This window comes from Bos grunniens, chromosome 11 (genome assembly GCF_055505025.1).
Source record: "Bos grunniens cultivar Pamir isolate PY7600 chromosome 11, Bosgru_T2T1.0, whole genome shotgun sequence".
NCBI lineage: Eukaryota > Metazoa > Chordata > Mammalia > Artiodactyla > Bovidae > Bos > Bos grunniens.
In genome coordinates, this window is record NC_141175.1 from 41,547,012 (window position 1) to 41,562,714 (window position 15,703).

At 37.9% G+C, this 15,703-nt stretch overlaps 1 long non-coding RNA gene across 2 annotated transcripts in view; it reads left to right on the top strand.

The window, feature by feature from the left end:
* The window catches only part of LOC147362993 (uncharacterized), a 142,100-nt gene that overhangs the window by 14,480 nt on the left and 111,917 nt on the right, over positions 1–15,703 (top strand). For both annotated transcript variants that reach the window (XR_015135690.1, XR_015135691.1), the window contains exon 2: positions 13,584–13,712. This is a non-coding gene — a long non-coding RNA (uncharacterized LOC147362993). The remainder of the gene's footprint in view (positions 1–13,583; positions 13,713–15,703) is intronic.

Sequence of the window (15,703 nt, forward strand, 5' to 3'; positions counted from 1 at the left end):
AGGTACCATTTCACACCAGTCAGAACGGCTGTGATCCAAAAGTCTACAAACAATAAATGCTGTTGGTGGGAATGCAAACCAGTACAGCCACTATGGAGAACAGTGTGGAGATTCCTTTAAAAACTGGAAATAGAACTGCCTTACGACCCAGCAATCCCACTGCTGGGCATACACACTGAGGAAACCGAATTGAAAGAGACACATGTACCCCAATGTTCATCGCAACACTGTTTATATTAGCCAGGACATGGAAGCAACCTAGATGTCCATCAGCAGATGAATGGATAAGAAAGCTGTGGTACATATACACAATGGAGTATTACTCAGCCATTAAAAAGAATACATTTGAATCACTTCTAATGAGGTGGTTGAAACTGGAGCCGATTTTACAGAGTGAAGTAAGCCAGAAAGAAAAACACCAGTACAGTATACTAATGCATATATATGGAATTTAGAAAGATGGTAATGATAACCCTGTATGTGAGATAGCAAAAGAGACACAGATGTATAGAACAGTCTTTTGGACTCCGTGGGGGAGGGTATGATTTGGGAGAATGGCATTGAAACATGTATAATATCATGTAAGAAATGAACCACCAGTCCAGGTTTGATGCAGGATACAGGATGCTTGGGGCTGGTGTACTGGGATGACCCAGAGGGATGGTATGGGGAGGGAGGTGGGAGGGGGGTTCAGGATTGGGAACACATGTACACCTGTGGCGGATTCATGTTGATGTATGGCAAAACCAATACAATATTGTAATTAGCCTCTAATTAAAAAAAATTAATTTAAAAAAATATAAAGCAGTATACACACATACACACACACACACACACACACACACAAGGATAAGTTCTGGATGTGAGTTCTTCATCAGATACATAGTCTACAAATATATTCTCCCACTTTGTGGTTTCCCTCTCTTTTTCTTAGAAGTCTATTTTAAAGATCAAAGTTTTTGATTTGATGAAGTCCAATCTTTTTTTTCCTTTTATGCTGTTAATCTTTGATAGTTTTAGGGCTCACTTCCTTTGTTCCCTTTCTCTCACAGACCACAGTCCTATCCTCTCAGATATCCAATGTCTGAATACCATTGTTTTATGTATTTTCTCTGATTTTCAATTATTTATAGAGGAGAGACATTCCCATGGCATTTTATCCTTCACTGGAGAAAGATGAAGTCCTAGACTTTTGACAAGAAAACCAATTGCTGCAGGGTTAGTACATCCCTTATAAAAGAGACAAGTAATACTGGTTAGATAAAATTCCCTCTGGAGTTCTTCAACTTCTCTTCACCCCACACCACCTCTATACTATGTCAGTCCTTTTGGTAGCAATAACTACTATTATCAGGTGTGCGTGTGTGTGTGTGTGTTTTCTGAACTCATAAATTTATAAATTCCTGTTTTGTATAAGGGGATATATGTTTTTATGGGATTTAGAATTTTTGCATAAATGGAATATTTGCATAAATGGAATTTTTACAACTTGTTAGTTTTACTTAGTGTACATCTTGGATATGTATACCCATATGAGTTCAAATGGTATGAGTTCAAACTCATACTCAATAAGATATGAGTCCACAGGATCAGAGTTGGACACAACTGAAGTGACTTAGCACATATGCACATGGACTGTAGACCACCAGGATCCTCTCCCATGGGGTTTTCCAGGCAGAAATACCAAAGTGGGTTGCCATTTCCTTCTCCAGGTTTTTGATGATAGAAATTTTAAATTTTAGTATCATCAAAATTTTCCATCTTTTTCATTAGGGGGTTTGCTTTTTGTGTCTAATTAAAAAAAAACTTTCTTTACACCAAGCAAATATTACCTTCTAAAATCTTATTCCTTTGCTTTCACAAATAAATGTTTAGGATTAAACATCTGGAATTGATTTTTATATAATTATATGCTATGCTTAATCACTCAGTTGTGTCTGACTCTTTGTGACTCCATGGGCTGTAGGCCACCGGTTTCCTTTGTCCGTGGGGATTCTGCAGGCAAGAACACTGGAATGGGTTGGCATGCCCTCCTCTTATATAAATATAGGTGAAGGTAAATATTATTTTATTTTCCAAATGAATACCCAGTTCTTTCAGTACAAGTTTTTGAAATCTCATCCTGTTACCATTGATCTGCAATGCTAGCTCAATTATATATCAGTTGTCCACATGCGTATTGTTCAATTTCTGAGTTCTCTATTTTGTTTGATTAATCTGTCTTTTCATCTCTGGGCCTATAGAATGCTTTTTAATCATTGTATCATATGATGAGCTTTATCATATCATATCATATCATAGTAGGACAAGATTCTCCAGTTTTCTTTTTCATGAATGTCTTGATACTTCCATGTGAATGTCAAATCAACTTTCAAGTTTCAAAACACATTCAAATACACATATGCATACACAGTCTCAACTCCCCCATCCTACTTCATTCTTTTCCCCTCCCTCCTTCCCCCATCTCATAGTTTTACATAAATTGTTGCATTTTGGCCCCTTATTTATTAAGTAGGATAAATTCAAAACCTTTGGGATTTATTCTCCTGAATCTATAGATCAATATGGGAAGAACAAACTTCTTTATGACACTGAGCTTCCTAGTCTTTGCATCTACTCTATCTTCCCATATTCATATTAAAATCTCTTTTAAAATAATTTTATTTTCTTCAGAGAGATCTTTTGTTCTTTTGTTAATGTTATTCCTAGACCTTTTATAAATGGTATTTAAAAATTTTAATTTTCTGTGTAACTGTTGCTGGTATATGAAAATGCAAAGTTATATTAATTTTGCTTCAAACCACCTTGATAAACTGACTTCTAATTATGTACCTGAATGACAGTTTTATTTCTTTTCTTCTAGTCTTTATACTGTACTGTCTAGGGCCTCCAGTACATTACTGAATAAAATTGGTAATGGTGAATATTTTTATCTTATTTTTAATCACAAAGGGAATAAATTCAGCATTTCACTCTTAAGTGTGGTATTTTATATGTGTGTTTTTTTTCAAATTATTATTTTAAAAATTTCTCTCATTTTATTTTTTTAAAATTTATTTTATTTTCATACAGGTGATTTATGATGTTATGTTAGTTTTTGCTGTGCAGCAAAGTGATTCAGTTGTTTAACATATATGTGTAATATTTTTATACACTTTTCCATTATTGCCTTTCTTTGTACTTTATTAAGAGTTTTAATTTTATATCATTAAAGGGCTTTCAGTTCAGTTCAGTCACTCAGTCGTGTCCGACTCTTTGCAACCCCGTGAATTGCAGCACGCCAGGCCTCCTTGTCCATCACCAACTCCCAGAGTAAACTCAAACTCACGTCCATTGAGTCAGTGATGCCATCCAGCCATCTCATCCTCTGTCGTCCCCTTCTCCTCCTGCCCCCAATCCCTCCCAGCATCAGAGTCTTTTCCAATGAGTCAACTCTTCACATGAGGTGGCCAAAGTACTGGAGTTTCAGCTTTAGAATCATTCCTTCCAAAGAAATCCCAGGTCTGATCTCCTTCAGAATGGACTGGTTGGATCTCCTTGCAGTCCAAGGGACTCTCAAGAGTCTTCTCCAACACCACAGTTTAAAAGCATCAATTCTTCAGTGCTCAGCTTTCTTCACAGCCCAAATCTCACATCCATACATGACCATTGGAAAAACCATAGCCTTGACTAGATGGACCTTTGTTGGCAAAGTAATGTCTCTGCTTTTGAATATGCTATCTAGGTTGGTCATAACTTTTCTTCCAAGGAGTAAGCGTCTTTTGATTTCATGGGTGCAGTCACCATCTGCAGTGATTTTGGAGCCCCCAAAAATAAAGTCTGACACTGTTTTCACTGTTTCCCCATCTATTTCCCATGAAGTGATGGGACCAGATGCCATGATCTTTGTTTTCTGAATGTTGAGCTTTAAGCCAAGTTTTTCACTCTACTCTTTCACTTTCATCAAGAGGTTTTTTAGTTCCTCTTTACTTTCTGCCATAAGGGTGGTGTCATCTGCATATCTGAAGTTATTGATATTTCTCCCGGCAATCTTGATTCCAGCTTGTGCTTCTTCCAGCCCAGCATTTCTCATGATGTACTCTGCATATAAGTTAAATAAGCAGGGTGACAATATACAGGCTTGATGTACTCCTTTTCTTATTTGGAACCAGTCTGTTGTTCCATGTCCAGTTCTAACTGTTGCTTCCTGACCTGCATATGGGTTTCTCAAGAGGCAGGTCAGGTGGTCTGGTATTCCCATCTCTTTCAGAATTTTCCACAGTTATTGTGGAATATATCAAATGCTACTTTTGCAATTATTGAGATAATTAAATTATTTTTCTCCTTTAATCTTAATGTTGTGAGTTATATTAATTCATTTTTCTGATGCTAAATCACTTATTTTGGAGAGAGTAAACCTAATGAAGTCACGATTATCTTTTTATGCATTAAAAATTTTGTTTTCCAATATTTTGTTTAATGATGTCCATAATGCCCTTTCCTTAATGGTCTCTTCAGATTTTGATATCAAAGTTATGTTAGACTTCTGGTTTCTGTTCATGGATGTAGAAAATATTTTAAAGTATATGAAAAGGCAACAAAAAAGAACACACCTCTAAAAGACAAAGCAATCATCAGATCCAGACTCAAATTTGACACAGATGTTAGAATTACTCAACAGAGGTTTAAAAGGCAGACAGCATGCAAGATCAAATGGACAATTTCATCAGGGAGATGGAAACTATAAAAAAGTCAAATGGAAACACTAGAAATGTAGTACCCAGTAACAGAGGTGAAAAATGCATTTGTCAGGCTCATCAGTAGATTTGACACAGCTGAGGAAAGAATTAGTGAACTTAAAGCTAGGTCTATAGAAAGTACCCAGACTGAAACACAGAGAAAAAGGGAAAGTAAAACAGAACAGAGTATCCAAGAATTCTGGGACTATATCAAACATTATAACATATGCATAATTTGAATCCTAGGGGAGAGGGAAGAGAGAGTTAGGGAGAAAGAGAGAAGAAGGAGGAGGAGGGGAAGGGGAAGAAGAAGAAGAGGAAAGAGAAGGGGAGAGGAGGAGGAGGAGGAGAAGGGGAAATATCTGAAGAGATAAAGATTATGCTAGTTTCCAAAACTGAGTTAGGGACTATTATGGACTAAACTATGTCCCCATCCCTGAGCCCTCCCCAATTCACATACTGAAACCTCAACTTCCGGTACTTTAGAATGTGATTGTATTTGAGATAAGGCCTTTACAGAGGTATTTAAGTTAAAATGAGACTGTTCAGTTCAGTTCAGTCGCTCAGTCGTGTCCGACTCTTTGCGACCCCATGAATCACAGCACGCCAGGCCTCCCTGTCCATCATCAACTCCTGGAGTTCACTCAAATTCATGTCCATCGAGTCGGTGATGCCATCCAGCCATCTCATCCTCTGTCGTCCCCTTCTCCTCCTGCCCCCAATCCCTCCCAGCATCAGGGTCTGATGAGACTGTTAGAGTAGACCTAAGCCAATTTGACTGTTGAAGTTATCGGAAGAGGAGATTAGGGCATACAAAGACATGCGTGCATGCAAAGAGGGACACTATCTGAAATGGCAGGGAGAGGCCGAAAGAGACAGGCAGCAGGAGAAAACAACCTGGCTAGCCATTTAATTTAGGCTCCTACCTTCTGTGAGAACATAAATTTCTGCTGTTTAAACCACCAAATCTGTGGTACTTTGTTATGTCACCCTTAGGAAGCTAATACAGGGAGTGTTCTGGACGGTCTTTATTTTTCAAAAAATGTTGATTGACCTCAAATCTCTATTCGTTCTCCCTCTGTGGAGTGCCATCTTCTTGATTACTCTTGTTATATGAGAGAAGGCCTATGACCTTGGTTTATTGCTAGCCTGTACCTCTTGACTTACAGAGCTTAGAACTATCCCATTGCTGTTTTAGGACATAGGTTGCAAGTTCAAATGTTTACATGGCATGGTCAGTGAATATGCATGATTGAAGCATGCAGATAGACAAAATACTTGATATCCTCTTGGTATATTTTCCCAGTTTTTTTAAAAAAATATTATTTATTTATTTGACTGTGTCAGTCCTTTGTTGCAGCACTGTACGGATCCAGAGTCTATGGGCTCAGTATTTGTGGCATGGACTTAGTTGCTCCACAGCACGTGGGACCTTAGTTCCCTGACCAGCGACTGGACCTACGTCCCCTGCATTGCAAGGCAGATTCTTACCCGCTGGACTATCAGGGAATTCCCTATCATCCCAGTTTTGATAGAAGCACGTGCGTGTGTGTGTGTGTGTGTGCTTGATCATGTCCTACTCTTTGCGACTCCATGAACTGTAGCACGCCAGGCTTCTCTGTCCATGGAATTTTCCAGGCAAGAATACTGGAGCGGGTTGCCATTTAAATACAGAGAAATTGTTTTTTTTTTTTTTTTTTTTAACTACAAGAAGAACAACAGCAGAAGCTTGATGATGAGTGGTAACTGTACTGGCCTCATTGTCAGAGAAGCAGTATGGTGGTGACTGTGGTAAACTGGATTGTTCATGCTTCCTTGACTAAAGGAAGCAGTTACTATTAGCTCAGCTGATTGCTGCCATGTTGAATTATAAGCCCTGCTGTAACATCTATTTTTCAAGAGAGGTCTGAAATTAGAGTATACATGTGAAATTTCTCATTTAGAATATGCTGACAGCAAATTCATTTTTTAAAAAAGAACTATAGAGGCAAGAAAACCTAGGTGGACAAATGTGGCATGTCAATTGTGTGTTTGCACATTTTGTTGTAAACAGAGTTACTATTCTTATGGAGAGCTTTTGTAATTGCTTCATATGGTTAGAATACAACTCCAAAGATCAAGGATTAACCAATTTAGCAGGAAATTGGCTGACAAATTATTAATCATATGGTATTTGTTATTTGAATTAAAAATACTTATATAGTCTTCTTGACTTTTTCTATATAAATTGTTTACATTTATATCAGTTAGTAGCTGATTTGTTTCAGAAAGTTGAATCTTAGTTTCTTTTTCAGAAAAAATTCCTTGCAAATTATTAAGAGTAATAGGTTTGAGGGGGATAATATGCCCAATTTTGGGCATCAATAGGTGGGAATAAACTAATTTTCCTTTAAGTAAGCAAAACCTCAATTTTCTTTAATCAACATAGTAGGAGAGGTTGTCATTTGCTAAGTGTGAAATGGTAACATGACAGAACCTTGGGGGACAAATATAAAAGTTAACATATGGGTTATATTTGCATGTTTTCTTTCATCATTTTCCTAAGAAACTGTAACTAATTTTCAACTGCTTGTTAAATCCTAACTGTGTATGTAAGAGCAAGACTTCAACAAGTTTCTTAAGTACTTCTTTCATTTTTACTCTAGATTTGGAGAACTGCTTACAGAAGGTATGAAATCATTCGAAGTCTCAATCCCTTTCTGAGAAAATCTTGATTAGTAATTGCACAGGATCTAGTGCACTGAGAATAGGAAGTAATTCATTCTTAGTTCTCCTAGTGGTATGTGTTTTTGTGTATGTGTGTGTATACATGTATGCACATGTGTGTGTAGGAGAGAAGGAAGACTGGGGTGTAGTATCCAATCTATTTTTATATTTAAAGTGGGTTTATTGTAGACAACATATAGTTGAATCTTGTTTTTTTTTTTAATCCTCTCTGATAATCTCTGTCTTTTAAATGATACATTTAGGCCATTCACATTTACAGTGATTATTGATATATTAATATTTGGATTAATATCTACAATATTCATAACTTTTCTTCTTCATTACACTGTTTCTTTTTCTTGTTTCTTTTTTTGCCCTGTTTTTTTCTGTTTTCAACTGAGTATTTTATATGATTTCCTCTTTTTGCTTAGCAAGCATACTTCTTTAAAAGATTGCTCTAGAGTTTTCAAGAAATGGACAAATTCTTAGAAAAGTACAACTTTCCAAAACTGAACCAGGAAGAAATAGAAGATCTTAACAGACTCATCACAAGCACAGAAATTGAAACTGTAATCGGAAATCTTCCAGCAAACAAAAGCCCAGGTCCAGACGGCTTCATGGCTGAATTCTACCAAAAATTTAGAGAAGAGCTAACATTTATCCTACTCAAACTCTTCCAGAAAATTGCAGAGGAAGGTAAACTTCCAAACTCATTCTATGAGGCCACCATCACCCTAATACCAAAACCTGACAAAGATGCCACAAAAAAAGAAAACTACAGGCCAATATCACTGATGAATATAGTTTTCAATATCAATTTTAAGCTAAGCTAAGTTCACTTTCAAATGACACTATCCCACTACATAAGTGTATAACACTACACTTATGTGTAGTGCAAGACTTTATTAACAACATTTCCAATTTCTGGACTGTAGCATTAATTAATTAATTCAGAAAATTACTGTGCAGCAAGTTCTATGTGACATAATGAGCTAGTTTCTGAGGACACTTTGGTGAATAACACTGCCACAGACTGCCTTCAGAGTGAGTGAAGTCGCTCAGTCATGTCCAACCCTTTGCGACCCCATGGACCATAACCTACCAGGGTTACATAACCTACTGTCCATGGGATTTTCCAGGCAAAAGTACTGGAGTGGGTTGCCATTTTCTGCTCCAGGGCATCTTCCCCATCCAGGGATCGAACCTGGGTCTCCCACATTGCAGGCAGATGCTTTACTGTCTGAGCCACCAGGGAAGCTTCTTCATGGGACTTATTATTCAATGGGGAGACTGCTGAATGAAATCACACAGATTTAAAATGCTTAGTTTTATAAAGACCTAATAGAGGGTTCTGTAGGCTATTATGAGGGTGTGAGGGTAACTCTAGAATTTCCTCTTTGGGGAACTTCAAATTTCATTAGGCTCATGTCACAGGCTTCCTAAAGAAATAAATTAGACAAATACCTGGTCAAAGTTTCTGAAAACCTTCATTTCTGGATGAAATCAGTTCTTGAGGAATGTGGGGAGGTGCAATCTGTCTTTTCTTCTGATAGCTTTATTTCCACTGCTTCTTCCTTCCATTTAGGCAAAAACAAATTACTCCGAAACAAATTACTCTTCCTTTTTCTCTCCCACTTTCCCTTCAAATCTGAAATAATAAGTAGTGGGAGGAGGGTGGTAGGGAAAGGCTTCTAATGGGAATTGGACACACCATTTTAGGTGATTCCCTTTTCCTTCAACTAAAATCTACTTCAAGCTTGTCTTAAAGAGTTTCCAGAATTTCTGTAGAATATTTCTAAATCGGTAGCATGATAAAAGAAACAGTTTAACCCAACTACGGCTACAATACCACTATATGACTGTTTTGTGTTAAAGCCACAAAAGTATCCAGAGAAGTAGCACATATGAATGTTCATAGTCACCTAAGAGTGTAAAAAATGCCATCTCTATTTTTCTATAACTCACTTTACTCTGAGCTTCTCTTTTGGCTAATGCAGAAAACTTACTCTTCTCATTTTAGATCCTTGTCAAATTTAGGATTTTCTCTCCTTTATCCCCTTCATTCCCCAAGTATTGGTGCTACATTTTATGGGAGTGCCTGACACTTTAGTGTTGGTAGAGAAAGTGTGTTTGCTTTTTATCTCCATCTGTCTGTTGCTATTCTGGCATCTTTGAAATGTCACTCGTCTCCTCTGACCCTTGAGCATGTCTTCCACCTACTCTGGCATACATCCAACCCAAGATGGTTCTGTCTCAAATTTTGGTGTTGGCTCTGTGTCCCTCTGCACCCATAGAGGAGGTCTCATTTTCGTTTCTATCGTCATGTCTGTGTGCATTCTCTGAACTGAGAGACCGAGCACCAGCGGTAAGTAGAGTGTGAGGAAACTAAAAATATATCAATTTATATCACACAGTATTATGACTAGGGTAACTTCTTGCTCAACGCTAATGGCCAATAGAAGTTTTTGAAAAAGGCCTTCACTTTATGGCTTAGGCTGATCATGTTCAAATAACGTATTGTTTGTTTTTTGACCTTGGTGAGTTATTTATATCCTTGGACAGTGTTTTTCAATCTATAAAATGGATGTAATTTTGCCTGCTTCAGTGACTAAATTTAAATGGAATTTTATTTATAAAATATCAGTATATTTCTTGGCCCATAGTAGACTTGAATTCAGCTTCTACTCTGTGATAATTAACTATATAATCTCAAGAAAGTTGTTTCTTTTCTCTGGTTTTCTCCTCTCTGGAATTGCTTCCTTGGTAAAGTCAAGTACAAGGTAGAGGAAGGGTAGGTTTGATGAAAAAGGGAAAGGAGTTAAACCAAGTTCACATTTGAGATTCTTTGCATTGACGGAGTCCTACGATTTTGAGTGAGGTCAGTAGGGGACAAAGGGCGTATTTTGTTAAGAGAACAGGAACTCAGCTCAGTGTGCTGGCGTGTGGCTCGCTGGCCCAGGGAATTTCAGTGAAGCCTTGGTGATGGTCTGGGGCTATAGAGCTTGGCTGTACCTGTTCACTCACAACCTTGAACAATGAAACAATCACTCTGCAAATGGAAAAAACAAAGGTGCCATTTTTTTCAGAAACTCCCAGCCAATCTCTCCCTTCATTTCCTCCTTCAAACAGACCTTTGGGAAGCAATGGGCATCCAGGCTTTACTATCCTTCAGCAGCCACTTGTTGCTGATTTTCTACAAGTCTGCTCTGTGTCACTTGTGTTCAATTTATAACAATGTTTCCTAAGAAACTAATTCAATCCAGTCACTGAGCTGAGCCAGGAGATTTGCTTGGCAATGGATAGCCTTAGGCAAGTGGAATAGAGCCAGGCAGAGCTTGTGTGAAATTTGTTCCTGATATTTCCTGGGTCTGTGGACTTGGAGATGCTTCTTAACCTCCCTGATACTCAATTGCCTCATTTGTAAATGGAGATATACGGAGTACCATGAAAGTACACTACACCAAGTATTGTAGCAAGGATCAAATGAGGTAAGGGCAAGAGACACGGTGAACACTCAATGCATGGTAGTTACATTTCTTCTTAAGGATAAGGCTGCCATGGTGGCGATTGTGGCATTGTGACTTGTAGATGGGCTCTGGCACCAAGGGGAATTTCTGAGATCCTGCCCGCCTTACTGCAGTTTTGAGTCTTGTTCACTCCTAGAATTTCTTATGAGGCCATCCCTGTGCCTTACCTCCCTCCGAAGTCACAAGGTCTGGTAGAGTCTCTTCAGTTACATGGGGACAATTTCTAGTCATCAAGATTATCCTATTCTTAGAAAAGAAGCATATTTAATTTACTTTTATTGAATTATAGTTGAATTACATTGCTCTGCTATTACTGCTACACAGCAAAGTGACTCAGTTATACATACACATGCCTTTTCATATTCTTTTCCCTTATGATTTATTATATGATATGAATATAGTTCCCTGTGCCATATAGTAGGGCCTTGTTTTTATCCATTCTATATATGCCACTTTGCTACTCCCAAACTCCCAATCCAACCCTCTCCCACACCCCTTCCTCTTGACAACCATCAGTCTATTTTCTATGACCTTAATGAAAAACAAGTGTATTTTAAAATTGTCTGGGCCTCTATTGAATAGGTCAATATTTTCTTCACCAGAGATTTTTAATCTTGTTTACAAGGACCACTAAGAACTTTAGGTTATCTAACTCCATAAAGTGATCAGCAAAAATTTGACATGAAAGAATACTTTTCTGAGGAAAGGTCAGTGTTTTTCATAGCTTCTCAAAGGCAACCGTGTCCCAGAAAAGCCTGAGAGTCTTTGTTATTGAGGACATATTGGGTTTCCCTTATGATAAAAGTGAATACTTTTATAAGTAAAAGTATTAATATTTTTATAAGGAAAAGTGAATACTTTTATTATAAATAAAAATACTTTTTATTTGTAATACAGTCCATTACAAATCACACCTGTGGGAAGAACAGAACTCTAAGCGGATTGTGTTATTTAGGTTCAGAGGCAGGGATGAGGTAGGAGGAAGACTGTTGAACAGCCAAAGTGTGTGTGGTTGGCCGCTTTTGTCTTTTTGGGTTACTGGACAGTCATCTTTACACTCAGGATTGGTTGAGTCTGCCATGTTTTAAATGCAATTCATTCAGTGGTGACCACCTAGAACAGCATAGACAGGGCAGTGAAAGAGCTAATTATTTCATGGACCTCAGAGAGAGTGGAGCTTGGAAGTCACCTAGTTTAATACTCTCAAACGACCCAAAGGAAGCCTGAAAGGGTGGAGGGACTTGCCCCGTAAATCAATGGGAAGCTATGACTGGGATTGGATTCTCCTGACTTCCCCTTGCCACCTTCCCTTCCCGAGCAAGTCCATGTAATTACTAAGTTCTGTTTACATATAGATCATAATTGTTTGGATATTCGGGTGAATGTATAAATGTTTTGAAGGAAACATAGCAAAACTGTAGAGATCCTGTGATAGCTGGTGTGCTGGAACCTTAGTTTTAATTGTTATAAATGAAACTACTGGAATTTAGAATATATTGTTTTCCCTATAATTAGATTTTTCTAACATAGTTTAAACAGTTAGCAATTCTAAGATTTAAAAAACTCCGATTTTTTTTCTAACTTAAAAACAATTCAGGTATATATAATAACTAGGAAATACAAAAACGATGAAAGAAAAAAAATAACCTCTTAAGTAAGGAGTAACCCCTTTTCATATAATGAAACACTGACTTCTGATTTTCTCTTTAGCCTGGAGTTCTCTCTTTCCAGTAGATTTGGAATCATATTGTATCAGTTGCATTGTGTCCTGCTTCCATGTCATTTGCAAATCTTTACAAAACGTTACATTTAATGGTCACGGACATGCCACTTCATAACTGTACCCTGATCCTAGATTAACTGAAACTTGACCCTGTGGCTGGACGGGTATGTCCATAGATATTCTAAATAGAGCTGATGAACATTTCCACACATAAATCTTTATTCATACCTCTTATTACTTCCTTGGGGTAGATAACTGGAAGTTGAGCTACTCGGGCAGGAGGCATGACCTTTTCCAAATCTCTTGATACCTACCGTCAGATTCAGAGACATTTTTAATGTGAAGAAAAGGTCAATGGAAAAGGCTCTCCTCAAATTTCTTTTATGGGGCCGATTTACTGAACTTGCTGACCCAAACAAGATTTTTTTTTTTTATAACTTCAGCAAATCCAAAAATCTGATAATTACTAAAAAGAATCCCATGTCTATGCTACGTGCTCTATGAGGTCATTTTCTGTTTATTCAAAAAGTAATTATTGGGCACTTCCTGTGTGCTGAATACTGAGGGCAATTGAGGATAAACAGACAACAAGGAAAAATAATCCCCTAGATGATGATGTGTTTGAGGCTAATGCTGACTGAGTGGGAACTTTGGCTTCTAGACATCAGCTATGGTATAAGTGAGGGTTCAGAGGCTGTTAGGATGAATTGTTGTATTTATTTACACAGTTTAGTTCTTTGAGTATTTTCCCATTTTCTCTCATCTTCCTTCATTTTTTAAGAAGTCATATAGCTCTTCTTCTTTCTATGCAATTTTCCATACAGAAGGACTGCTTGCTGGGTACAGTATAGAAATATTAATTTAGCAAGAGGTAATTTTTTTTTTAACATCACTAACTTTGTTTTCCAGGACGAAAAGCTACTCAGCCGTAGCTCTATCTGCTTTTACCAAGAGCACAGAAGTTCTATTAATAGAAGGGAAAATGTTACACTACTGGGTGTAATACCTGAGTCTCCTGCCTTCACTTGGTTCCCTACGGTAAGTCAGGAAGCATCCAGTAAGTAGTCCTTTCCTTCTCCTATGGACCCTACTGTCCCCTCTGTATCCCTTCTCATCCCATCTAATGGCACACCTATGACTTGGATGGAAAGGAGGAAATTATCCACATAAACATGACAGCTGTAACTGTAGTGATAGAAAATATCTGTAACATGACAACTGATGAACAGTAACTTTTCTCCTTTTGGATAACACTAGCCACAATCTACATTTAATAAAGTTTATATCTTCATACAGTTATTGTCTAAGGCTGAGAATACTAGGGACAAAACAAAGACCAGCCTGGACCACCATTTTTAGAAACGACTGGACCCACTTAGTGCAGAAGCTCAGGGCGATGGTACAGCAAGTGATTGGATGAAATCAACCTCCTTCCTTGAAGTTAGGCTTCTAGTCCAGGCTGCAAAGCCCAATGTCTGTTGGAGAGAGGCACATTTTTATTTTTTATTATTGCATTTTTTTTTAGTTTGCATATCTAAGGTGAAAGAAAGCATGTGTCTTTAATTTTGCTCTCTGTGGATCCTTTTGTTAGAGTTCCAGTTTCATTGAATATTTAGCATGCTTTTGCTCTAAAAGCAGAAACTTGTTTGAATAAGGACTAATTTTTCAACATGTAGACAAATATTTGAATAACCGGTGGAAATAATAAATTACCAGCATAAAGAGATTTCATTGCTCTTAAAAGCAAAAAAGCACTCTTGGGAATTTTTCACGGAAATGACTCCATTTTCCTCTCACTCCCATGGGAGCCATTTGATTTTACTCTGGGGTGGACTGGGGTGCAAGTTGATTTTTAATAAGTGAGCACCTCCATATTTTCTGTGGGAGAACAAGTGAAGGAGCAGGGGCTGGGGGAAAACAACTAAACTCTAAAGGCATAGATCATGTTCCTGATGCTCTGCCTTACCTTTTAGTTCTTGTCTTCAAACAAAACTTGCTTATAGGAATTGCCTTGAAAGACTATGTTGTTCTTTCTGAGGAGTTTAATGAGTGCTCATTATTTCGACCATTTGCACTTTCCTGTTTCTCAGATTCCAACTGCGTAATCCAATTACAGTTCATGGGTCTGGTTGGAAAACAATCTGATGGAGAATTCAGATTTTGAACTACGTCAGTTTTGGGGAGAGACAACCATTGCCAGATCCAGGATGGTGTTCAGAATGGGACCTCTGGGGTCAGGCTGTCTGATTTCATCTCGGTCTTGCCCACACCGCCTTTGGGTTCCAGCGTAGTGATTTAACCATTCTTTGCTTAAGTTTCTGTGTCTCCTTGGCTTCACAGGGTGACAGAGGGGATTAAATAAGATTAACATATGTGAAGTGCTTGACATCTAGCAATGTCTAAATGTGTGTTAATTGATAGTATCACACTGAAGATACAAAAATGATACTTGTTCTATTTCAGGATTAGTAGACTAGCACTCATAGATGGAACCAATACATTTCCAGGTGTGGCTTTTTCTCTAACCTCACACACATGCAAGCCACTCCTTATACACATTACTGAGTTTTCTTTGATGCACAGAACTTTTCACCATGATGCCTCTAGAGTATGTTAAGAAGTTTATATCCTCTTTTAAGATGTTTTCCTTTTATCTGTCCAGTGATAATCGTTCCCTGGAAGCTATCTGTGACATCATATTCAAAATATGTTAGTGCCTAGTCTTTCTGGCTTCAAGCCACCATTGCTGGTCTGGAGTTTCTGAAATCAAAACATGAATTTTACAAAAGTAACTGAAAGTTCTAGTGGTAAAGAACCCATCTGCCAATGCAGGTTAGACATAAGAGATGTGGGTTTGATCCCTGGGTCTGCAAGATCCCCTGAAGGAGAAAAGTCAACCCACTGTAGTACTCTTGCCTGGAGAATCCCATGGACAGAGGACCCGGGTGGGCTACAGTCCGTAGGGTCGCAAAGAGGCAGACATGATTCAAGTGACTTGCCAAGTACATGCCAAGTGATCTTAGTTTATT